Source organism: Diospyros lotus, chromosome 1 (assembly GCF_014633365.1).
Source record: "Diospyros lotus cultivar Yz01 chromosome 1, ASM1463336v1, whole genome shotgun sequence".
Classification (NCBI taxonomy): domain Eukaryota; kingdom Viridiplantae; phylum Streptophyta; class Magnoliopsida; order Ericales; family Ebenaceae; genus Diospyros; species Diospyros lotus.
The window spans coordinates 1,939,724-1,955,353 of record NC_068338.1 but is presented as its reverse complement, the minus strand read 5'-3'; the positions used below and the strand labels follow the sequence as shown (position 1 = coordinate 1,955,353).

The following is a 15,630-nucleotide window of genomic DNA, read 5'->3' as shown; positions in this document are numbered from 1 at the left end:
GAGTTGTAAACCATTCGAATGACCGGTGAGCTGTTAAAGAAAGCAAGAAAGCATTCGAATAGCCTCTGTTGTATTCGAATATGTTCAAAATTCATTCGAATGAAAGTATTGTTGCATTCGAATGACCGGCCAAATTCCTTCACAAATGAAATTACTGTTTAAAATTCATTCGAATGAATTTCTCCATACTCAAAATTCATTCGAATGAATCTACTACTTCTTTAAAAATTGGAGCCAGCATTCGAATATCCTCAAGTTCATTTGAATAACCTACCCTTCATCTGAATCCATTTCTAACATCCGAATATAGTTTCAATTAGTTAATTTGCGCTAAAAAAAAATAAAAAAAATAAAAAAAATAAATAATAATATATATATAAAAAAAAAAACCAAAAAAAAAAAAATGTGTTCAAAGTTATTCGAATGAAGATTTTTGCATTCGAATGACCATTCTATTCAATGCCCTCTTTGAGAGTGTGCTGCCAGATTCATTCGAATGACACTCATAGTCATTCGAATGACCAAGAAATCCATTCGAATGAAAGTACTGTTGCATTCGAATGAGTGGCTCAAATCCTTCGATAAGCCAAGTTACTGTCTAAAATTCATTCAAATGAATTTTTCCACATTCGAATGAGGCGTCTGGCCCTTTAAAAGCTTTCAGCGAACATTCGCATTCTCTCTCTCTCATTCGAATCCCCTTCTACCCATTGTTCTAAGACCCGAGCTATCATTCGAATTGCTTAACCTCCATTCGAATCTTCCTCTATCATTCGTATAACCCCAGTATCATTCGAATGACGCTCCTGTTAACCGCATAACCGTCCCTGAAATCCGAATCGACGCCCCCCCCTTTAAAGATCGAAACCCCTCCTTAAGCGGTGCGATTATTCATTCATCCACCCGAACCCTTCCTATATATCTTGTTACCTTGTTCTAATCACCCTCATTCATCATCCATTGCATCCACCCGAAGATCAATCCAGTTTCGTACAAGGAAGAACAGTCCGCTAGCATTCGAATAGGGGGTCACTTCATTCGAATATTCTGGGAAGAGAACAGCCGAGAGGTAAGAGTTGTTCCCATTGTTTAAATCCGAATTTAATTGATTGGATGAAGGAGTTGTTGTGAAGAGGGAGTGAAGGAGATCAGTGTGTCAAAGAGAGGATTGGTAGGGAAGTTGAAAGAAGAAGAAAAGAGAGGAACCAGTTTATGCCTACCAACTGTTCGGTAAAATCCCAGAACCAACTCCCTAGACCAAACACCCCTCAAATTAACATGTCTCCAAAGCAAAAACGCCCCAAGGTTGTAGGAGAAAGCTCTAGGGCCTCGAAGAGGCAGAAAGGAAAAGAACCCGCTACCACCCCAACCATTGATTTGAACCCTCCATATTCCAATGTCAGGTTCGTTAGCCCCGCGGCTGAAAAGAATTATGTTGAGGGGTAGGCTAAGAGGCCAGTACTTTGTGAGAGGGGAATTATGCTTGAACGATTTGAAGAGCCCCCGTGTGATTTGTTATCATTGATTATTGCCAAAGGATGGCAAACTTGGGTTAGGTTTCAACACAAGGCCATAGTTCCCTTAGTCAAAGAATTTTACTCAAATATAACCAGTAACAGAGATGACTCGGGGAATAGGTGCTTGATCACTGAAGTGAGAGAGGTGAAAATAGAGTTGAAGCCCTCTGATATTGCTGAAACATTCTAAATCCCAAGAGAGGCATCACCAAGAGACATTGAGGAGGCAAGTGCAGACTTAGAAAAAGAAAACTTGGCTAGGTTGTTGACAGAGGCAGATGATGTTTTGTGGTTAACTCCTACCCTCCCAAAGAAGAATTTGTCCCCTAAATGCATCATCTTACATAGGCTTCTTTGTTCTCATTTCATGCCCCACGCATTCACTGGCAGTGTCTCGGTTAAGCAAGCCACATTCATGGGAAAGATGATCCTGGGAGTACACATAGACTTGGCCAAGCACATTTTTGATACCATCGACCTAGTGGCCAAGCATGCACATGGGGGCGGAGGACTACCCTTTGGAAGATTGATTACCTATTTTGTACTAAGGCATGGGGTAAAAGAAAAGGCAACTTTTGAAGTCATCAAGCCAATGGATAGGATCAACCCAACATCTACACGAAGGAGCAGTGGGCAGTTAAAGAGGCTTGAAGCAACAACACCCGAGAAGAGAGAGGCATCAGGCAGGAAAGTTGAAGCACAAGAAGGACCAACTCAAGAACCGCCACTACATGAAGATCAGGAAGAGAGACAAGAGGAGGATCATACTATCAGAGGCTTATATGAGATAGTCAAGGAAATGCACGAAAGGCAAGTGAAACATGAAGCCCTACTAGAGCAATCACTAAAGAAGATCCAAGAGAGACAGGAGGCCATTTATGAAGATCTACATTGGAGGCAGAGAGTCATCTATTCAGGAATAATGACCATGAATGAACGTTACACTGCGATGGACAAGAGAGTAGGTCAGCTTCTGAGCACACCCATAGAAGAGCTTCCACAAAAGTCTTCAAAGGACAAGTTGGCCGATGCTAAGACGTGCATACAGAAGACCATTGACATGTGGTGAGAGGAAGAGGGTGCACCTTCTACATCAGGGGAGCATCCGCAGCCTGAGCATGCAGCACCTTCTTACCCTACCATTCCATCTTCTACCTCTATTCCTCCTGCTGATCCTTCATCAAAGACCCTGTAATACCCGGTATTACATGGTATTGAAAAATAAATAATGTTGATTATTTTGGTCAGGACCTCGGGTGGTCCGGGAAGGTCAAAAGTCAAATTCAAGTAATTTACTAATGAAAATTTGCCGAATTAGCGGCCGGGAGTGCCTCGGGACTTGGATTTCCAGGGAAGAGGACAAGAGAGTGATGAGCATCTCGGGATGAAGATAATGGCGCTAAAAGCGGTCCGACCGGGAATAATTTTCGGGATAAATTCTGTATAAGCCCGAGTGGGTGCCAATACCGAATAGTCGGAGGGGACCTCCTGGAAGCTGAGAAGACCCTAGGGGTGGTTCGGTTTTCTGAATAAGGCAACCCTTAGGCATCTCGGATGGAATAAATGTCCCGTGTAGGCGCAGGGACGGAATCAATATTTCCGAGTAAAGGTCGGTAATTAATTTTCGAGAAATCAAAAAATTATGTGGTTTAAGGATAATTAAATTAGGCTAGGAGGGCCTAAGTGATATTATTAAAATTCCTAAATGAATTAAGAGGTTGTTAAGAGGAATTAATAATATTAAATGGGGTAAATGTGTAATTTAAATATATATATGTATATATTTCGGTGTGTGCGTGTAAAGGGGGAGGAAGCTTCCTTGAAGCTTCCTCATGTGTTCTCTGAATATTTGAAATCAAAAGCAGGGAGATAGCAAAGGCCGAGAGGGCCATCCGCGCGCAAGGGAGAGAGTGATCGAGAGAGAGATCACGAGAGTGTGAGAGATTGCGAGAGAGAGAGAGAGAGAGAGAGAGAGATTGAGAGAGATTAGAGGAAGAGGCCGCGGCTGGTAGCAGCGTTAGAAGCTGCCATGGCCGAGTAAGCAGCAGCGATTGAGGGGCTGGTCGAGACGACCGACGGCGATCGCGGCGTACGGCGGCTGATGCGACGCCTGAGGCGGTGCTCGGAGGTGGCTGAAGTATTGGCAATGGCGGCTTGAAGCTGCTGGTTCGGCTATGGCGATGGCTGGTGCGAGCAGGGAGTCGCGGGCCGCTGTTGCAGAGGCCGATGATCGGGGTGCGCACAGCGTGGAGGCGGCCATCGGGGTTGCGCCTAGCCGTGGTAGGAGGCCGTTTGGCCAGCAACGATGGCTGGGAAGCTTCGGAAACCAGCAATGGCAGCCTTAGCCAGGGCAGCGCGCGGAGTTGGGAGCAGCAGCCGCGGCCGTTGGCACTCGCGATGGTGGCTCGCGGTGGAGGCGCGACGGCCGGTGGCGCTGCATGATATGGTGCTGGGCAGCGGCGGCGTGCGCAGGGAGGGCTGCTGGTGCACGGCTGAGGGAAGAAGAAGGAGGAACAGTGCGCGCGCGGGAAGCCAGGGAAGAAGAAAGGAAAAGAAGGAAAGGAAAAAAATAAAAAAATAAAAAAAATAAATAAAAGGAAAATAAATTCTGAAAAATTGGGAAAAATAGCTGAAAATTCCAGAAAAATTAGGGAAAGTTCTGGAAATTAGTTTGGGGCTTGAAGAGCTTGTCAAAAGCTCAAAAAGATGGAATTTTGGGCGCGAGCGGCAGCTCGGGAGGCAACGTCAGCGTGATCGTTTCTGAATTTCGTTTCCGAATTGTCCGAGGTTGACCGGGGAGGCGGTGATCCTAGAGGAACTAGAGGTTTGGGCTGGAAATTCGTGCCGAGGCAGAGATGAAGCTTCGAGCCAGGTAAGGGACGACCCCATGTGGAGGTGGCCTCGCAAGTTGGTAAATATGTCTGATAATGTTTTTATGTTGCATTGGCATGTAGTGGTTATATCTTGTGTGATGCAAGACCTAGTGGACCAATGGCCATATGGAGGACTAGTGTGGTAGGGGCTGATAGGTTGATGCCTCAAACCCTAGTGGGTTGTGAGGATAAGTGGGCCTAGCCTCATTTGCATGCATTTGGCATACATAAACTTGATTATATTCATATTTACATGCATTGCACCCTTACTGAGTCTTTATGACTCATGAGGTTTTACCTCATGTGTAGATGATGCAAGCCTGGATGCAAGCAGGGATGGCGCCGGGAGGCTGTTGTGGCAAACTAGCTATGTTGCCTGAGTTATGTATTTTAATATTGCTTGTATGTAGCCAGGGGGCGTGGTGTATGTATACCCTTGTGAGTAAATGTCTATGTCATTGAGCTTAAATGTATTTAATTGTGTAATCATCATAGTGTGATAGATGATTGTGAGATTGCTTGTTGAATGTGGCATAGTCGGTAAAACCAAGTTTCGGGCCGAGTCAAGTTCAGCAAGGTACGTTCTCATAAATCCCCAATACTCAGCGAAGTGTTTGTATGCTAGCTTGTGCCTGGGTTACCTCTGGCTTGCTATGGGGCGAGCTGATGAGAGGTGAAGCTCACTCGGGTTTCGGGTCTCAGTCCGCTGTGTTTCTTGATTGAGTTGGGACCGATTCCTGAGTGGAGCGAAGGGAAGGACGAAGCCTAGTTCCCACCTAGGGCGTTTCTCTTGAAACATAGTCCAACCCTTCAGTTGTGGTTTGATAGATGAGTAATATGGTCGATTACTTACCAGTGGCGCTCGTAAGTGGGAGCGGGTCGTTACAGACCCCCTCTGGAAACTCCACTGAGGAGAACTCTACTTCTGACAATGCCACGGATGGCACTGAGTAGTCATAGGATTTGATGCTTCATATTTAATTTCTGTACCTATGAACTACAAAGTTTAATCACATTTTCATTTGTCAATAAAAATGACTTTGCTTACTCTATGCTTCAGATTATTGTGCTCGATGCTTTAGATTCACAACTGGTTACTTGAATGATAATCTTTTATTTGAGAACAGAACTGTATGAGCTTTAGAACCAGGACCAGGACTACTTAGGGTGCTTTATTTCTGTTCATTTGTTTGGATGGCATACAAAACATGTGAAATGATCAGGAAATTGCCCAAATTCTCAAATTAAGTGGAGATTTGTTACCAAAGTAAGTGTTAGAGCTTCATAACATTTTATTCTGAGTGAAATAACACCTATTCATGCAATAAAATATTTTGTTGATTCTCTTGTCTTTCAATAGCTTCAAAACAACATTTTTCCTTGAGTGTCTTTAATGATCGCGGCTAATTTTAATTGACTCTAAGCTTGAAACCAGTTGAATGAATAGCACTGATTTATGGAACATCATAGAGGGATCATTTTCCTACTACTTGAGCCAATCAACCTATTGTTTTGATCAGCTTCCACTTATAGCCCATTAAAACTCTTCATGACCAGTTGCATCGTTCCCTCTGTCCAAGTCATAGCCTTGACATTTTTTTTTTTATCCATTGATTAGGTCTCGGGAATTACTCAGTAGTTTACCAAAAAAAAAAAAGAAAGAAAGAAAAAAGAAAAAAGAAAAAAAAAGAAGAAAATCGTCTGGGAATCTGACGTTAAAAGACCACTTTACCATTTAAGATAAATGGTTGTCTCAAGGTCTGGGACATTAAAAACAGTCCCCGTAGCCATTGAGGGTGAAGCAATGGAAGCTTGCTCATTATCAGTTGGAATAGCAGTTAGATTCAGGTTCGGATACGACCAACTGAATTTAGGTGCCTTGATATGATTTCAGCTATTGATGCATGAATGCATCACATGTGCATTTTATTTTTATTTTTTTCTTCTGTACCAAAAAAAAAAAAAAGTTTAGTAGAAAATTCCCGAGACCTAATAATTCTTTTGATTTCCATCGTCCCCTTTGCTATACCACATCACCATGTGGCCCCATTTCTTCCCAGAAAGATCCCTCTTGGTTCTATCAATCATGCAAATTCAGGATATAATTTCAAGAGTAAGGAGACTTGGTTAATTTTAAATGTTATTCATTGAGATGCTATTCTAATCATGAAGCCATGTCAGGTCCTTTCCTTCCTTAATAGCATTTTTGACGATTGATGATACCTCTTCGAACTTGATTTGCATCCACTCCAAATTGAGGTACATCATTGAGAGCAACTTTGAGTGAACATTTTATTAAAGAGAAACATAGCTAGTGAAGTTTGCACTCAAAGCTTAGAGAATTGAATGTAATATGCTGATTGATTTAACTAATATGCCCGAGACAAAAGTTCAAATAATAAACATTCCTTTGATTGTCCGAAGTCCCTATGCTACTGACCATACATTTTTGCTTCACATACGAGATTTGCACTGTCAATGAATTTGTGAATGTTGAAGCATTCGTGCATTTAATTTGATTGCTAAGGGACTAGCAATCTTTAGGTTGGGGGGTGTGATTGATGCTAAAAAAATGCAATATTTGTTATGTTTTTATTACCTCCTAATCCATTTGATCGACTTAAAATCTCCAGAATTGCTTGTTGCAGCCCAAAAGAAGGAAAAGAGATGAAAGAATGACTCATACTCTCCAAAAGCAACATTGAAAGAGAAATAAAAAGTCAAGAAATAAAGGTGTTCTAATGAAAGTCAAAGCCATTCGAATGAGTCTTCAAAGGTATTCAAATATGGAGCAAAACAGAAGAGAGCTGCTCAAACATTCGAATAAATCATTCAGACATTCGAATATGCAAAGATATCAGGTATGTATTCAGATAAGCTTGGCCTAATTCGAATAAGAAGTAACAAAAATCAAGATCTCCAGATAAGATTGTGCATATTCGAATAAAAACCAAGTCATTCGAATGAGCCGAGCATGAGAAGAAATTCGGATGAGCACATCGTTTGGAAGCAGTGAAGACATATTCGAATAAAAACCAAGACATTCGAATGAGCCGAGCATGAGAAGAAATTCGGATGAGCACATCGTTTGGAAGCAGTGAAGACATATTCGAATAAAAACCAAGACATTCGAATGAGCCGAGCATGAGAAGAAATTCGGATGAGCACATCGTTTGGAAGCAGTGAAGACATATTCGAATGAAATCCAAGTCATTCGAATGAAGTTGAAGAAGAAAGGAAATCTATTCGAATGAAGGCTGAGTAATTCGAATAAGAAGCAACCCAAGGAATTCCATATTCGAATGCTTCCCAAGTCATCCGAATGCAATGAAGAAGTCAAGAGAAAAATTAGAAATTCATTCGAATGAAAGTATTGTTGCATTCGAATGACCGAGAAAATCGCCGTGTAAGGAACAGTAAAGCATGAAATTCATTCGAATAGGACTAAAATTCATTCGAATGAGCCGATCAGCCAAAAGAAACGCAGTAAGCATTCGAATATCTCTGCTAGTCATTCGAATGAGCAGCCGAACAAAAATTCTGACATGCGCAAATACACGCGGTGGCTCTAAGGTAAATTCAACCAACTTTTTGAACAACTTTTCAACAAATGGTCCCCACTTCCATGCGCCATAAGCTTAAAAAGGGACCAACATTCTTTGGAATCAGAGGTTGGCGAGGGCAGAAGATACTAAGAAAAACAACACAAAAAAAAGAAGAAGATCATTGGAAAGTAGAGAGTTTTCTTTTTTTCCTTTTGTCTGTTTCTCTTACTTTTGTTCTTATCTGTATTTCTTTCTTTGCGAATAGCACTTCAGTTACTCTAGTTGTTCTTGCTAATTCTGAGCTCTGTATCACAAGTCCATCTTAATTTCTGCTTCAAGTTGTAGTTCGTTTCAGTAATCAATACAGCAGTAGTTTACCAAGTTCTTATCTGTTGTCTCAGTTTATTTTCTTTACGAATCTTGTATTCATCTGTAGAGATTAGTTTTAGTCGTGCACTTCCTATGAAGATGTGTGGCTAATTCGATTCTTGGGTTAAGGCAAAGATGGTGCCCAGAGCCACTGATGAATCAATATAACAGAACTCCATATGTCAAAGTAACAAAAGCAAAAGCAGTTTGGGAAATGTTATTAACGAAAACCTCAGGCTTGGATTGGTTCGTACGCCTAACTTAGAGTCTCCATGCCATGTATGGGGGCTGCTTGACCTGGAAACGTTCTCATACCCAAGCCCCGAGCATTTATTTTGTCAAAACATTATTTATACACTGATTTATGATAGCTTCTTACCATAGAGTCTCCATGCCATGTATGGAGGTTGCTTGAACAAAGAGTTATCATCATCTCAGTAGCACATTTAATGGTTGAAAACCCAAGCTATTTGAGCTGCTAGTTACATCACAGAAAGCTATATGGTGAATCAGTTGGGTTTGGCACCAGATTTGTCTTGACCCAAGATCTCTCCATTTCCAGATTACAGTTATATCACATTTAGTTTGATCTCATTTTATTATTCCGTTAATCAAAAGAACTGGTGTGGTTATCTCCTTCCATGAGTAATCTCCTTGTGAGTCGACCCGGTCCTGCCCGGAAAAATTACATATAAATTTTCTGCTACAATCACACTCGTGCACTGGCGAGTCTAAACGCCTCATCCTATCTGTGAACATAATTAATTTGCTAAATCAGCTGAATTAGTGAAAGAAAAATACAAAAAGTGATAAATGCAGGGTGAGCGATGCAGCAGTATGCAATATAAAGGTTTAGCGGGTCCTGGCGATTAGACCAGGCGAATTTGGCAAAAGAGATCCAAGGTGAAAAAAAAATAAAAAAATTGTGCCACTTACAGGAGTGTGGCTCCGGAATGAGAGCTATCAATGGTAGTTGAAATGTGGCCTGGGAAGAACTTGAGATGTTTTCCCAAGAAAGGTTGGGCATGGGGCAAGAACACTAGATGAACCTCCTAAGGCACTACAACTCTATCAGAATGGATCACCCGGGGAAAGCCAGCGTGATGGCATGTGCCTGAGTAGGAATGTGAATCCTAGGGCATCGAGTGGAAGTGTGGGTTCCACATGAGTGGCAGAGGGTGATTTCCAGTGGGTGGAGTTCAAATCGAAGTCATAGACAATGATTGTAAGTGCAGTGCCTGGAGGAAGTTTGTGTTGGTAGTGAGCCGGGCGATCGGGCTAAAGCTAATCGAGTTGGTTAGATGGAAGATGAGGGTGAATTTAAGACGTCACCAATGGGTGGCAAGAGCTCGAAGGAAGAGCTAATGGGATGAGATTGGTTCTCAAGAATGATGTTTAGGTGATGAAATCACCTGAAAGCTGTGAGTAATATAGCTAGAGGAACGTCTGGGAGTGTGGGCAATTGATGAGATTTAACCTCGTGGTTAGGGGTTAATGGGTGTGAAAGAAAGCAGCTAGTGGAGTTGATTGATGATCGGCTAGGGGTAGCTGATGGCGACTGAAGACGCCGACCGGTGATAACGGTAGCAATAATGCAGCGGCTGGCCAGGGTCATGGGGCGTCGTGAGAGTAGTCGGTCAGTGGCGTTGGTGGCTCCTGAGCCGCGGTTGCGGCTGGGTGTGGCATTAAGTGATGGCAAGAGGTTCAAACGGGGGTCAAATGGGATTAAAATGAGGAAGTTATGGCCAAAATACGAAAGAGAGGCGAAGCTGTCCGAAACTGCTGGGCAGCGCGTGAGTTACACGCGCCGGAAATGGCTGGGCGTGAAGGCGCGTGAGCCACCTTCCGGGGAAGCGTTAGGGCACGTGAGAGGCCCATTTCCCTTCAAATTTTTCAGTTGTGCCCCTACTTTAATACCCTTCAACCTTGTGTAAAAATATTTGAGGTTAGGCTTACCAAAACTCATGTTTTCTGCAGAAACCTAGGCCATTTGCTGTGAAATTATACCATCCAAGAGATAACCCAACAAGGTGAGACTCCTATACTCCAAATCCTATTTTTTATTCTCTTATGAGAGACTTCTATTGCATGAGACGTGTTTCGTCAAGTTCTTATACATAAACGCTTGTTATTCTCTTACGTGAAATCATGTTGCATATATGAACTGTATTTTTCTAAAAAAATATATGCTGTTGACTTTTTAATTGTTGCATTTATAAAATTCGTGTGGCCATACTGTTGTATCTATTTGTTGTTAGCTGAGGGAAAAAGTCGGATATCCCTCGAGAGGTGCTATGCATGCACCATCGAGAAAGCTCTCGTGGGGAAAACCGTGAGTCCAAGGAACAACGGATGTGGTGCTTGCATGAGTGCTATGAAGCCGGGCCAAAGTGACATGGTTAGGGACCTCCCGAGAGGCGCTATGCGTGCGTCATTGAGAAAGCTCTTGTTGGAGGAGGCTGGCGTGTTCACGAGACACTTCAGAGTAGTTCTCATTGTCTTCTCATACATTTTATACCTGATCATGCATCGATATAAATTGTTTTTGGAGTTTCTCACTAGAAGATTCATCTTCTAATTCGACTATATCCCTGGAATATTCAAACGTTCCAGGTTCGACGAGCGACTCTAAGGGAAATGAGGTAGCTGGAGAATTAGCTTAAATTACTGTCTATAGCATGATTAGCATATTTTTGTGCGAACCTATGTAATTTTGGATATGTTTAAGATGTTCAGTTATCACTTGATGATGTCCATGTAATATATTTTGTAGGCATCTTGAACAATTTTATGATAAATAAAGTATTATAGTTGAGAACCATATCAGGTTCGATCTAGCTTCCGCATTCCAGATTTTAATGCCTGTCTTAACTATTTGATTATTGGGTTTGTTAAGCTGAGAAGGTGAAAATTAGGGTTTTTGGGATATTGTATGATGTATGACAGCTATTGTGATATGAAAAATTTTTATATTCTCGAAATCCTAAGTTATAACACGCTCAAGAAATTTGGGGTGTTACAGCCTCCAAGTTACTCATTTTCTACCCTTGTAATCATCACAACTTTGAAATTCTTCCAATCTTCCAATTAAAGCTTCTACTTTTTCCAATCCTTGGTCACCAAATACACCTTCAAGATAAGCTTTATCATCTTCTTCCCTTGCAAGCTAAATCCTAGCCAATCCTAATTCTCCAAGTTTAGACTTTTAGGATAAAAATCAATCATTACAAACTTTAAAATTTCCTTCTTTGATTCTATCTTCCAAAACAAGCCTCCATTTCTTCCAATCCAAACCCTCACGTGGCCTTCAAGATAAGTTTCTTTATCTACTTCCTTTGTAAGTCAATGCAAAACTTACAAGTTATATTACTTTTGACTTTTAGGGTGAATCCAATTATTACCATCAATAGGCTTTAGGACTTTAGGGAAAATTCTCCAATCCTAACTTTCCAACTCAAGTCTTCTTAGATAAGAATTCATCATTGCAAATATTCTTATTCGTTGGAGACAAGCTATCTCTTTTACAAGTTATGATATTTGCATTTGGGTCCTAAAACCATTTTTTGTTTACACTTTATTTCCAAACTTCCATTTAAAACTCTTTATTGCAACATCCAACCTTTACATTAAATTTTGGGGTATTACATCTGATCTGTCCATTACTCCATGAATGGTAGCTTAGCCTATAGTCCTTTTAATTATATCTTTAACACATTCATTCAAAATTCAGGCTTGTGGTGCCCAAAAAAATGGAGAACAAAAAATCCAAGCATGACGAGAAAGCCACATTCGGAAGCTGCTGAGGAGGAGCTTCAGAAACTCCCTTTGGAAGTCCCATTTGGAAGCTGTTGAGGAGGAGCTTCGGAAGCTAAGGAAGGCCTTCGAAAGCTACTGAGGAAGGGGCTTCGGAAGCTGCTAAGGAGGAGCTTCGGAAGCTCCCTTTGGAAGTCCTATTCGAAAATGGCTGGGGAAGGAATCCTTCGGAAGGGCCACGTATGCTCCCTACTCGATCTCTATAAAAGGCCAAGTTCAACACTCTGAAAAGGATCCAGACATCGGTATTTCTCTCCCACTTTCCTTCCAAAATTTAGTCTTCCTTTCCATTCCTCGCGATTATTTTCCTTCCGTTACTGACTTGAGCATCGGAGGGCCTTTGCAGGGGGAAATTCCCGCGAGCCTTCTAACCGTTGTTTGTCCCATACGGACCTTCGGAAGCAATCCTGTTCCTTCGGAAGCCTTACTCTTCGGAAGCCCTCTAGTGCTTTGGAAGCCTCATCATTGCTTCGGAAGCCCAACTCGTAGCAGGCTTCAGAAGCCCTTCTTTCCCTTTGGAAGCTACTGGAGAAGACCTTTAGAAGCTGCTGGAGAACACCTTCGGAAGCTGATTTGGAAAGATCTTCAGAAGGCTATCCCAAGCATTCCTTCGGAAGCCCCTATTTTCCTTCGGAAGCTCCTTCATACCTTCGGAAGCTCAATTCGGTGGCCAGTCTTCGGAAGCCCACCTAAACCTTCAGAAGCCCACTTGAACCGTTCGGAAGCTGACTGCGGAAGAGACCTTCGGAAGCTTACGTTGACCCTTCAGAAGGAAGGCTTCGGAAACGTCCTTTCGGAAGGAACCCTTCGGAAGCCCCCCTTAATTTTGCAGCTAAATCTTCGATCGAGTCCCGAGGCTGACGGCATCCACGCGCATCCCACTCCTAGAAATTCTAATTGTTGTATTTTGGCAACAACAATTTGGCGCCGTCTATGGGAAACGCAACAAAAAAGCCAATCTTAACGCAAAATGCCGAATGGGACCAGTTAGCTACGTCGACGAACACGCATAACTCCACCCGAAGAAGAGCTCGTACTAAGATAGAAGATAAAAGAGGCCCCAATCAGGTGCACCCCGCGATGCCATAATTTTCAGAAGATCACCATGACAATGAAGTGCGTTCAGAAAATTTTCCTACGCTTGAGGGCAACCAGACCACTAGACTGGGGGACATGGAACGTTCAGAGCAGGAAAAAGTATACGTAGCTGGATTGAGGAGGCATGCTACAGAACTAGGGAAGCAAGTCCAGCATGAAGCACTTGCTAGTCAGGAACAACACTGTAACACCCCCTCTCCTAGAACTGCCCGAGAAGAGGTGCTACGGGAAAGATAAAATAAACTGGCTGATAATCTGAAATCTGATATAATAAATGAACATCTCAATCAACTGGAATAAAAACTTTGAGTCAATACAGACTGAAAGCCATAAACGCTGTCTGAGGGACAATCCCTCAACTGAAATATAAAATAGATTTAAACTGAGAAAACACTATAAAACTCAACAGACTCCCAAACATCTTTTATCTTGAGCGGCTCCACGTACACACACTACTGAACACTGCTGCTAGGCCCCACATCTGATACTCCCCTGCTAGAACCTGGAGGGGGGAAGAGTACAAGGTGAGCTACAAAAGCTCAGCAAGTAATAAGCTGGAAAGAATACTGAAGCTGAATCAAAGAATATCGATACTAATAAATAACTGACTGAACTTGTACTGAATAATCACTGTCTGATTGCATTCATAAAAATGTAATGCACATAAACTATAAACTAAATGCAGGTATGCAACTTTGGCTCATAGGCCCACATAATCTGATAATACATACCTGTCTGATCTGAAACCTGCATACATAAAAAACTGTAAGCACATACTGTGGGCAAAGCCCCTAGCCCCTTGGTTGCCACCAGGCGAGCAACTCATAAACTGAGCTGAAACTGAAACTGATGGGATCCCCATGGATAAGCCGCCTGGCGCGCATAATGCAATGCAATGCTCACATAAATGCTAGCACACAATATGTAGTGCTCCATATAAAGTCATGCTCAATGCTCATACCAAAATGTATGCACATAATCTCACAAAAATAATGCTGATCATGTTATAATAATGCTGAACATGATATGATCTTCATCTATATATTAGAATACAAAGATTCAATGAACTATGATTTAGGGTATGGGTATGATTAACTTGTCATGTTCTGGCTTATGAATTCAATATTGAATACATTAATTGAATTAAACTTGAATTAGGACTCATTGGAAGCTAAATTGGATTTCTGGAAAAGTCATTCGGATATCAGGAAGGATATCCGGATATGATGAAAGACATCCGGATATGAAGAATGCTCATCCGGATACACTGACATTCAAAGCAGAAGCTGTTCGGATATGCTGGGATGTATTCAGATATGAACTAGGACATCCAGATATGATTCTGGTCATCTGGATATCTCACTGATGCATTCGGATATAACTGGGGACTATTCGAATGAAAAATTCAACTTTTGAGGGAGGCATCCGGATATCAGGCGAGACATCTGGATATTATCTTGACCTTTCCGGATGTATAAACAAACCATCCGAATATCATACTCGAAGAACTCTAGATACATCCAGATACGATACAAGGTATCCAGATATTAGAACTTAGAGTAATAGAACTTGCAATCCAAAATGGATAAGGATTAATGAAACTTGCAATCTAAAATGGATGAGGATTAATAGAACTTGCAATCCAAAATGGATAAGGATTAATGGAACTTGGAATCCAAAATGGATAAGGATTAATAAAACTTGCAATCCAAAATCAATAAGGATTAATGGAACTTGCAATCCAAGATGGATGAGGATTAATAGAACTTGCTCATAACTTCACTGTTATACGCATATATATATATACGTCTCTGCTTACTGATATAAAATCTGAGAACTCAATGAAGAACTGGAATAATCTGAAAAACTGATAGGAACCTGTAATGGAAGGGATTACAGGAAGAATACTTGCTTGATATAACTCTCTGATCGAACCCTGGAGCGATCCTGAAGACTCTAGCAAGCCTCTGCTATCTCTTGGCCTTTCTGTTCTTCACAGGCGTGAAGAAAATCTAAGCTAATGGGCTCTATATATAGACATAAAGTCCTAGATCTCTTTCCTTTTATAACTTGGAATCCATCTCCAAATTGAACTTGGAGACTATCAAAACCTTCTCCTATTGGGACTAGGAGACTCTTAATCCTCCATCTCATACATGGATTCTCATTCTCCTTTAAATACATAATCTCACTTGATTAATAATAATACAAAAATTATTATTAACACTCTCAATTAAAAATAAAACTCAAAAATTACCTTCATGCCCTTGCATTTAATTTTCAAAATAAATAACTAGAATTAAATGCTCTTTAAATGCTATTTATATACTATTCTCTCAATTAAAAATCTAAATTACCACCTTGGCAAATTCCTTTAACTCCAACATTAAAAGGAAATAAATGCTATTCTTTTCC

General features: G+C 41.4%; 1 pseudogene; it reads left to right on the top strand.

The window, feature by feature from the left end:
* LOC127796648 (uncharacterized) overlaps positions 1-15,630 on the top strand; it is an 82,894-nt pseudogene that overhangs the window by 1,882 nt on the left and 65,382 nt on the right.